This window comes from Phyllostomus discolor, chromosome 7 (genome assembly GCF_004126475.2).
Source record: "Phyllostomus discolor isolate MPI-MPIP mPhyDis1 chromosome 7, mPhyDis1.pri.v3, whole genome shotgun sequence".
NCBI lineage: Eukaryota > Metazoa > Chordata > Mammalia > Chiroptera > Phyllostomidae > Phyllostomus > Phyllostomus discolor.
Genome location: NC_040909.2, coordinates 78,875,821 through 78,887,135, shown reverse-complemented (window position 1 = coordinate 78,887,135; position 11,315 = coordinate 78,875,821).

Here is an 11,315-nt window from a genome sequence, read left to right as displayed (position 1 = left end):
CTATCATATGCACAGTTTAAAACACTAGTAATCAGGATGTTCACAGAATTGGTTGAATTTGGTCGCAAATTAGATGAAAAAAATGAAGGCTATGCTAAGTGAAATAAAGGAAAATGTGCAGGGAACCAATAGTGGTGGGAAGAAAACTGGAACTCATATCAGTGGTGTGGACCAGAAGGAAGAAAGAAACATCCAACCAGAAAATAATGAAGAAACAAGAATTCAAAAAAATGAGGAGAGGCTTAGGAACCTCCAAGACATCTTTAAACATTCCCACATCTGAATCATAGGGGTACCAGAAGGGGAAGAGGAAGAGCAAGAAATTGAAAACTTATTTGAACAAATAATGAAGGAGAACTTCCCCCAATCTGGCAAAGGAAATAGACTCCCAGGAAATTCAGGAAGGTCGGAAAGTTCCAAAGAAGATGGACCCAAGGAGGAACACACCAAGGCACATCATAATTACATTACCCAAGATTAAAATGAAAGAGAGAAACCTAGAAGCAGCAAGAGAAAAGGAGGTAGTTACCTACAAAGGAGTCCCCATTAGACTGTCAACTGATTTCTCAAAAGAGACCTTACAGGCAGGAGGGGCTGGAAAGAAGTATTCTAAGTCATGAAAGGCAAGGACCTACATCCAAGATTGCTCTATCCAGCAAAGCTTTCATTTAGAATGGAAGGGCAGATAAAGGGCTTCTCAGATAAGGTCAAGTCAAAGGAGTTCATCATCACCAAGCCCTTATTGTATGAAATGTTAAAAGGACTTATCTAAGAAAAAGATCAAAACTATGAACAGTAAAATGACATCAAGCTCACAATTATTAACAATGGGACCTAAAACAAAAACGAAAACAAACTAAGCAAACAACTAGAACAGGAACAGTACCACGGAAATGGAGATCACATGGAGGGTTAACAATAGGGGAGTGGGAGGGGGAGAGAGGAGTAGAGGTACTGAGAATAAGTAGCATAAATGGTAGGTAGAAAAAGAAAGGAGGAGGATAAGAGTAGTATAGAAAATGTAGAAGCCCAATAACTTATATGTACAACCCATGGACGTGAACTAAAGTGGGGGAATGTGGGAGGGAGAGGGTGTGCAGTGTGGAGGGGAGCAAAGGGGGGGGAAATGAGACAATTGTAATAGCATAATCAATAAAATATATTTAAAAATATATTTTATTTACTTATTTTTAGAGAGGGGGGAAAGAAGGGGAGGGCATGATGTGTAGTTGCCTCTTGTGTGTCCACTAGTGGGGACCTGGCCCACAACCCAGGCATGTGACCTGACTGGGAATTGAACCAGAGACCCATTCATTTTCAGGCTGGCACTCAGTCCACTGAGCCACACCAGCTGGGATTCTGAGTCATTTTTATAAAACATTATTCAGATTCTAAATAGTAAGTTTGAGTAAATGGAGTGACAGATTGTATGGTTGACCTCAGTGCTTCAGCCCTCCTGCATCCAGCCTCTACTGTGTGTTCATCACCAGCACAGGCTTGATATTAAACTCAGTTGTGTATTTTTCTGTGGACAATGATGTGTGTGGTATGAATCACAACCCATCATCATGATATCATGTAAAAGGGTAGGAGGAGACCTCAGAAAGGAGATATACATTTTAATTCTAAGTCTACCTTTACTTACTATATAACTATTACAAAGTGTTTTTACCTTTCAAATATTCAGTTTGGTCAAGGAAAATTAGAGTTCAAAAATAGATAATTATACAAGGTGGGGTAAAAGTAGATTTACAATTCTTTGTATGAAAATAATACAATACTGAGTAAGTAATAACACAGGAATAAATATTTTTGTGTACTCATTACTGTAAGCCTACTTTTGCCCCACCCTGTGTATGTGTATGTGTATATCATACACTACAAATTTATACAACACATATGTATATTCTCTTTCATACTTTTTCACACCCTATAGATCTTGGCAGAAATAGGTTCATACTTTCTCCATTCACAAATATGTATGAAAATAATGATTATATTTTTAAAGCAGGTGGCAAAACCAATGGATTATGGACCCAGCAGACAGATTTTTGATATTCTTGGACCATGTTTAGGCAGGGCAAATACTACCTAGTTGATGATAATTTCCACTATTTCTCGTTCAGCATCTATTGTCCTATTCTGTACAATTACGTTACTGGTCTGGGCACTAAAAGAATTTGCAACAACCACCCTTGAGTGTACAGGTGCTCTTGTCAGTGTCTACTTTATAATCAAAGTTTTCTCCTTATTCAATTTGCTTTGTTCCATTTTAAGACTACTTTGAGAATATTGATAAATGACTACTAAAATATTACTTGCTTCATGTAATTTATTTTGCTTGTCTGTGATGACTATTTTACAGTATACCTACCATTTAGATTGATATTCAAATTCTTCCATAATCATTTCCTAGTGAACCTGCACAACTTCTTTCTCCACCATAGTTACACAAACCAATCACTTCTGATTATAATTTTTGTTCCTATTAAATATACTGATAGTTCCCTGTCTGTGTAGTTGTTCACCAATGACACCTCTATTCAATGGATGGGAAAATATTAATTGTGGGCAAAACTTTCTTGATAAATATAATTTACTTTTCTTCTGTGGATGCTTTTTTGTCCTTTGGCTTTTACAACATTTTGCTTTTCATTTGTTCAGTGTATTTGTAAACCATATGAAAGCAAAAATCATCAGTTTCTCTTTTAAATAGGCCGATATCTCCTGTAAAACCCAGCACAATGATAAATTCTATGTATAATTTGTGATAAATTATTGTAAGAAAGTGTCTAGCATAATGCATGGAACATAGTAGGAGCTTAATATGTATGTTTTTCTTTAAAAACCTGATATATTCTTCATTTAATCATTAATTCATCTTTTTTAAAATTTTGATTCATCCAGATGCAATGTTTAGATTTGGAGATTTGAATATGGATAAAATACTGCTCCTGCCCTTAAAAGGCTTATTTTTTCTTAGTCCACAAAAACTTGAAAATATGCTCCTGAAGGAAACCTAATAATTCCCAGATTTTGTTGAATCATTCCAACCTCTCACTAAAAGATATAGTACTATCATTGATACTCATATTCCAAAACTATGGTTGAGTTCTAATTCAATTCAGACCTAAGTTTGAGCAAACATTTCTAAACGCATGCACATTTAAGGGTAGTACATACATAATTCAAGACTTCCAACTTCAAAGTTTATTCAGTTCTATGAACTGACACCTTCTTACACATCCCTCTACTCATTATTTTTAACCCAGGTCAACATAATCTAATCAATAAGGAATATTTTTCCAAATTTATGCACTTTGACTTTAGATGATACTGGTTTTCAAGAGAAAACAGCAATAATTTTCAAAACAAATTTTGATGGTATTCAATCTGATATGTCATAATTTAAGTGTTGAACAATCTGGAATATTGTTCACTGAAGGGTGATCTTCTAGGGTAGGAATGACATGTAAGGGACTGTGGACAATAGTATACTTCCAGTAAGATTCAGGCTGTTATAATATTAATTTTAACAATCCTCCTGTTTAACCTATACACAAAACACAACAAATTTATATACATACATTAATAAGCACCTACACATTCTCCTGTGGTCATCATGGTGAAGGCACTATCTAGTGTGCAAACAGAATTTCTGTCATGAGCAGTCTGTTTAGCTCCATTCTCCTTGAAAGAGATAAAGGGTTCTTCTCCCAGGAAGTGGCCCAGTTCTATATTCTTATTGCTTCCATGTCCAGTATTGAAAAGACATATTTCCAGTCCAAGTTGAAAATCTCTTCAGCTCCCTTTCCAACTGTCCACTCTCCATTGGAAAATTAATAAACTAACCTATGGCCTACAGGAACAAAATGACCATGTAAGAGAAGCTTCAATATTTATTATCATCTAAAGTATAATATTTTATGATGCTTCTAAATGAGAACTTCAAGTTAGTATTCTTTAGACTGTTAATGATAAAAGCTACTGCTCTTCGTAGGGAAGAAGTAGAGGAGACTGGTATGAAGAAAATATGCCCTGATCCTATAAAAACCCTTGAGTTTCAGGATTATTCAACATTTTACCTGTGCCTGCTGTACATGAAACTGAGAAAAAGCAGATGTGTTATTTATTGTTTGTTTTGTTTTTACTATTGGAGGATATATGACTTAAACTTAGAAATCTTTCTAATGGTTCAGATTTAGCTCATAAGGCATTTATCAGGTTTTGGTCTTCACAAATGACTTCACATCCAGAAGCCGTCCTAGACCTCACTCTTTTCCTGTCCTGTCACATTTAATCATGTGCCATTCTATAGATTTTTTGTTTTTAATATTTTCTTTTCTCTTCCATCTGTCTCTATCAACACTAACTTAATTCAGGACCTAACCAGCTTGGCTATTTTAATAATATTTTACTTGTTTTCTCTACTTCTAATCCCACCATTCCATTTCTCTTTAAACGCTATTAGACTTAACAATGTAAAAAGGACAGTTTGAGCATGCTGTCTTAGCTCAGTGTTATTCAGTAGATTTATGAAGTATAGTGGGGCAATTAATGTCTTTGGCATGGCTACAGTGTTCTTGACTTAACATATAGATTGATGCTTCACTCTTGCTCCTGCCACCCTACCCTCTACCCATTCTCCTGTTATTTTATGATCCATCAATTCTGAATCTTAGAATTTTCTGAATATATTATGTTGTCTCTTAATCTCTGTCTTAGTACACCTTATTTTCTTCTCTGCTCACAATGCTTCCTCACCTTTCTTATCAACACTAATTCATTACTGCAATCAATTATAGAGTTATTGTGAAAATTAATTAAAATTAAAAATGTTGGTGCTTAACATAAACTATATACTCATAATAATATATGTATTCAGTTATAGGTAAATATTGCAATGATGAGAATACTCATTTCATTGTAGTTTAATGTGATCTCTTAAATGCATCAAGATAATCAGTAACTTCATCAAAAACAAATAAGCCATTCTATAAATTTCAGTGATTGTAAACATTTTTCCAGTCCAAAGGAATTCTCTTGAATGATTCAGTTTTCCCTGAACCACTTAGCTGGATAATGAAAATCATTATGGAACACTTTTATGTAGTTTTGAGAATTGTTCACTCTTTTGATATTTTATCCTTAAAGATAACATGGATAACCACTGTGTAAGTCATCCTTGGTACTTTCCTATGTGACCTAATGGAAACCAATGTATTCTACTTGCAGTCTCCCAAATTAACAAGTCATTGTGGAAAAAGTCTGAATCAGTTAAATACCTTCATAAACTTTTTTTTATTCTCAGGAGGTTCCCTAATTATATATGTTCTATAGTCCGTGTCTTTTTATCTTTCTCTTCAGATTTCCTTTGTGATTCCTAGTTTTTCATTGACATACAAGATTACTGTGTGCTTGCTTATTATCAGTTGCCAAATATCATAGTTTATTCCTGATCACATTGTTTTACTTCTTGCTTCAAGATGTGGCACTCACACATATAAATATACATACTTGGTATGTCTTTTCATATTTTATCTTCAGTAACTTCTCAAACATATTATTTTACCATAATGGTTTAATAAAGAATTATGATTTAAGAAATCTAAAACAACATTTGTCATTTTAATTATGATGTGTCTTGGAGTAGGCCTCTTTGGGATCATCTTGACATCATTTCATAGTGGTCAGAATGGCCATCATTAACAAATCAACAAATAACAAGTGCTGGTGAGAATGTGGAGAAAAAGGAACCCTAGGGCACTCTTGGTGCAGACTGCTGAAGCCACTGTGCAAAACAGTATGAAATTCCCTCAAAAAACTAAAAATGGAACTGCCTTTTAATGCAGTGACTCCACTGCTAAAATTATAGCCTAAGAATCCTGAAACACCCATCCAAAGAACCTATGAACCCTAATGTTCATAGTAGTGTTATTTACAGTACCAAGTGCTAGAAATAGCCTAGGTGCCCACCAGTAAATGAGTGAATCAAAAAACTGGGACATTTACACAATGGAATACTACATAGCAGAAAGAAAGAAAGAACTTCTACAGCATGGGTGGAACTGAAGAATGTTATGCTAAGTGAAATAAGCCTGGTGGCAAAAGACAAATACCATATGATCTCACCCATAAGTGGAACCTAATGAAAAAAACAAACAAATGAGAAAAAATAGAACCAGAGACCTGGAAATAAAGAACAAATTGACAGTTACCAGAATGGAGGAGGGAGGGGAATAATGGGGGCAAGTCAAAGAACATGTAGAGAAGACAATGGGCATGGACGACAGGGTAGGGATTGACTGTGGGAGTGGAAGGGGTAGGCAGAGAAGCAGAGAGCAATGAGGAAAACGTGGGATGACTGTAACTGAACAATAATAAAAAAATAAAAAAGAAAAGACATTTAAAATAATGATATTTTTAGATTTACTTAGGTTATTCTCTGAACCTGCAGTTTCTGGAGCCTTGAATTTGTTGCTTGTGTCTAAGGGCTTACTGCATAAAGTCTTAGGCAATTATTGTCATTAAGATCCTTAAAATTTGTTTTTACTTGAAAAGTGACAATCATATTTAATATTGATATGAAACGTATCCCTTTTGAAGTCAAATGAAATTTCTAGGACCTTAGTCCTGGGTAGTAACATGGCTCCTTCTGGGCCATGGTCATGAGTCCAGTTAAACCCATCTTAAAAATTAAAGAAAAGAATAAGAAAAGATAAAGCAGAAAAGTAGAAGTAAAGAGACAAGTGTAGATTCCAGGCAGTAGTTCCTTTTGTAGACTGATGATGAAAGTGCTATTGTATAGGTCACATTATTTTCTTAAAGCTAATGAGTACTATATTAAAGCTTAGAAACAAGAACATCATTTACACCATGGAATTCTATGCAGCAGAAAGAAAAAAGGAGCTCATGCCCTTTGCAACAGCATGGATGGAGCTGGAAAGCATTATGCTAAGTGAAACAAGCCAGGCAGTGAAAGGCAAATACCATATGATCTCACCTTTAACAGGAACCTAAACAACAAAACAAAGAAACAAGCAAAAGATAACCAAAGACACTGAAATAGAGGACAGACTGACAGTGACCAGAGGGGAGAGAAGAGGGAATTTCAGGGGAGAATGGGAAGGGTTTACAGGAACAAATTTATAGGACACATGGACGAAAACTAGGAGGAGGGTGGTAATGGGAGGGAAGTGGGGAGGGTTGGGTGGGTGGGCTGGAATGGGAGTAAAAGGGAGAAAACTGTACTTGCACAATGATTGAAATAAAAATAAAAAAATACAACTTCAAAAACATAAACAAGAACATATGGTGAAGAAAGACCATTTTTTTTGGTCCAGGAAAAATCATGAAAAACATTCAAACATTATATAAACTACAAAAATAAGATGGATTACCTACTGCTTTTAAATATCAACTGACATTTTGGGGAGCAAGTTGTGTAAGAGATAGCCATTTTTAATCAGTGGAAAGTAATGTAGAAATCTGCTCAAGTTATGAGCAGGGAAAGAAAATGTTGTAGTATTCTACCATCAAAGTCAATAAAACAATTAGATGCTGTGTCATGCCTCATAGCCCAGGAATGAATGTATCATGGAAATAGCTATCATTCTAATTAATATAGAAGTTATCTTTCTCTCCTCTTGCAAAAATTAGTTAAATGTAGATGCATATTTTCATCACACCTGAAGTGTGTGCCACAGTCTTAAGGTGGAAGGTAATAACATGACTGAGGTTTGCTACATGAAGTGGAAAGCCTTACTAATCACTTATGATACCTAGCCATATTGGCTTCAATCTCCTAGAATAATCTAAGGGATTTAAATGCGCATGTGTGTGTGAGCGCACGTGAGAGAGAAACAGACAGACATTGGTGGCAGTGAACTTATATAGCACATACACATGTAGATACAGATACAATCTCCATACTATATTTGGTTTTGGTTTTGTTCTTTACAAATTTTGGGTCAACAGGTGAAAGTTTTAATGCCTTGACAATTGATTAGTTTTTAAACAGACATATACAATGCCAAATTAAAATTTGAATGATATGTTTTCTAAAGAACCAACTACTGAACATAATCAGCTGCCTTTCACAGATTATGAGAATGAAAACCAAAAGCAAAGCAACCAACTCAATAAATGACAGGATAAGCTAGAAATCTTCTTGTGTCCATCCATTCTAATCTGTTTGGTTGAGCACAGGTGATACTTTTGTAACACACTAGACTCAAATTTGTAATCCTCACACTTACTGAAATCATAAGAACACCCATGACATTAAAATGTTTTGAAAGTGTAGAGATTTTCTCAATAACAATGTTGTATCTCTCTCTTAAATAAAAAGCAAATAATGAAAAAAAATTAAACAAATGAAATTTTTTTGCACAAATTGTATAAAATTTTTAATTAGAAAGGATTTGCCAATATAGAAGATTTGGTAATTATCTAACATAAAATTAGGTAAAAAATGCTTATTTAGGAGGCGGTGGAGCCGCCAAAATCAGGAGCTGCAACCCCTGGGCCCCTGAGGCAGACTTGCTTAGGCTGCCAGGTCCCATTAGCCCTGGAAGTTTCTGTACCTGGAGAGGCGGCTTATTTTGACTTCTGGCAAGATGGAGGAATAGGTGGACACACCGTACGTCCTGGCACAACCAAGAACAGAACTACAATAATTTACAACAATGATTTGCAGTCATAATATCAGAACTGTCAGAGGATTTATCTAAATGGAAGTTGGACAGCCAAGAAGTTGAAGTAGACCTGCACATCCAGACTGGTAGGGGACGACGAGCCGAGTGAGCGGGCGTGGGGCTGGCGCGGGTCACAGGCACGCGTAGGTCGGGGGAAATTTGGCGCAAAATCGGCGCGACAGCAATCCGGGGCGCGGGAGCGCAGCGGTGTAGCGGTGATCCCTGAGTACGCAAGCAGCGGCTGGGGGAATCAGTGGGACAGTGATTGTGGACCAGGGCAGAGCTCACAGCCCAGAAGCCCAGGGAAGTGTCTGACTCCAGGAGAATGGAAGGGTCGCCATTGATCCCTCCTGTCTCCGCTCCCACCCCTGCCCCCACATATAACGTCACAAGCTAGCGACTGGGGCATGCACCCCAGGTGAACACCTAAGGCTCCGCCCCCCACCGTAACAAGAGCAACAAGACTGGAGAAAAAATAAATAAATAAGTAAAATAATAGGAGAGATAGGGAAAGACATAAGACATGTTTCCAGCAGAACAGATCAGTCCCTCAGGACTCATCCTTTTGAGTGACTAAGAAATAGCCAATCTATCAGATGCACAGTTCAAAACACTGGTGATCAGGAAGCTCACGGAACTGGTTGATTTTGGATCCAAATTACACGAAAGATTGCATTACAGATTACCATAAAAGGGATGCAGGAAGACACACGGAGGAGAGACAATTGTGAAAGGAAGGAATCTGAGTCTCAGAACAACACAGTGGACCAGAAGGAAGATAGAATCAACCAAGCAGGAGAGCATGATGAAATAAGAATTCAAAAAATCAAAGAAAAGCTTAAGACCATCGAGGACACCTTTAAACGTTCCAACATCCGAATTATAGGGGTACCAGAAGGGGAGGACCAACAAGTGGAAAAGTTATTTGAACAAATAATAAAGGAGAACTTCCCCAAACTGGCAAAGGGAACAGTCTTCCAAGAAATCCAAGAAGCTCAGAGAGCCCCAAAGAAGTTGGACCCAAGAAGAAACACACCAAGGCACATCATAATTACATTAGCCAAGGTAAAAATGAAGGAGAGAATCCTAGAAGCAGCAAGAGGTAAGGGGACAGTCACCTACAAAGGAGTTCCCATCAGACTGTCAGCTGATTTCTCAAAAGAGACCTTATAAGCAAGAAGGGGCTGGAAAGAAATATTCCAAGTCATGAAAGACAAGGACCTACACCCCAGATTGCTCTATCCAGCAAAGCTCTCATTTAGAATGGAAGAGAAGGTAAAGTGCTTTTCAGATAAGGTCAAATTAAAGGAGTTCATCATCACCAAACCCTTACTTTATGAAATGCTAAAGGGACTTATCTAAGAAGAGAAGATAAAGAAAAGACATGTATAGTAAAAGGACAGCAAACTCACAATGATTAACAACCACACCTAAAGCAAAACCAAAAGAAACTAAGTAAACAACTAGAATAGGAACAGATCCACAGAAATAGAGGGCACAGGGGGGGCTAGCAGTAGGGGTGGGAGGAGGAGAGAGGGGGAAAAGGTATAGAGAATAAGTAGCATAGAATGTAGGTTGAAAATAGGGGGAGGGACAAGAATAGTACGGGAAATGTAGAAGCTAAAGAACTCATAAGTATGACACATGGACATGGACTAAAGGGGGGGAATGTGGGTGGGAGAGGGGGCACAGGGTGGAGGGGAGTGAAGGGGGAAATGGGACAACTGTAATAGCATATCAATAAAATATATTTAAAAATGCTTATTTAATTAAGACAGTGCTTTTGTTTGCTCATTTAAATACCACAAAATTGAAATTTTGCATAATATAAAAATCATATTAATTTGGATTTCCTTATTGACATAGAAATATATTTAAGATGTCTAATTTTTACTAGAAATGGCATGTCCATATGCATGATCAACACTTAGCCCTGTTTACCTGTAAAAACATACACTCCTTAGCTGTGGGGGACAGCTAATTTTCTCTAGCCTCCTTTTGCCCTACAGCTATTAATGCATGCTGATCTTCAAGTACTATTGGAAAAGTAGTTAGGCATAAACATGAGAAGAGCAAAAAATAAGTTATCAATTTTAATCTAATTAAAACAAAATAGTGGAAATGAATTCCAGGTATTGAAGAAAAAAGAACATAATGGTGGTCTAACCGTTTAGTTAAAAAAAAAAAAAAAAAACTGGCCATCACACACACCCAAAATGTATTATAAAGTACAGATGTTTTGTTAGATTAGAAAAAGTTTGCTTTTAGCATATGTAAGCATACCACTATGGAATTCATTTTCATCACTTCTATGCTTTAAAAAATATTTCTTGAACAAATACTTTGGGAGTTTGATACAGAGATGTAAAAATCTCTAATGCATGTTTTTATTCTTTAGTGTTAGGAGAATTCAAAGCAATGATTTAGAAATGTAATACTGAATCATATAGTTTGAAAATAAACAATGCAAAGTATAAAATTTCCCCATTTTTATGGATGTATATCTTTTAACTATTTTTTTCCTGTGTAAATCCTTATGTGTACATAAATTAACTCTCACATTTTAGTTGATACATTCTTTTCCTTTTCATTTCATTCCTATAACTTTGAAATATCTTT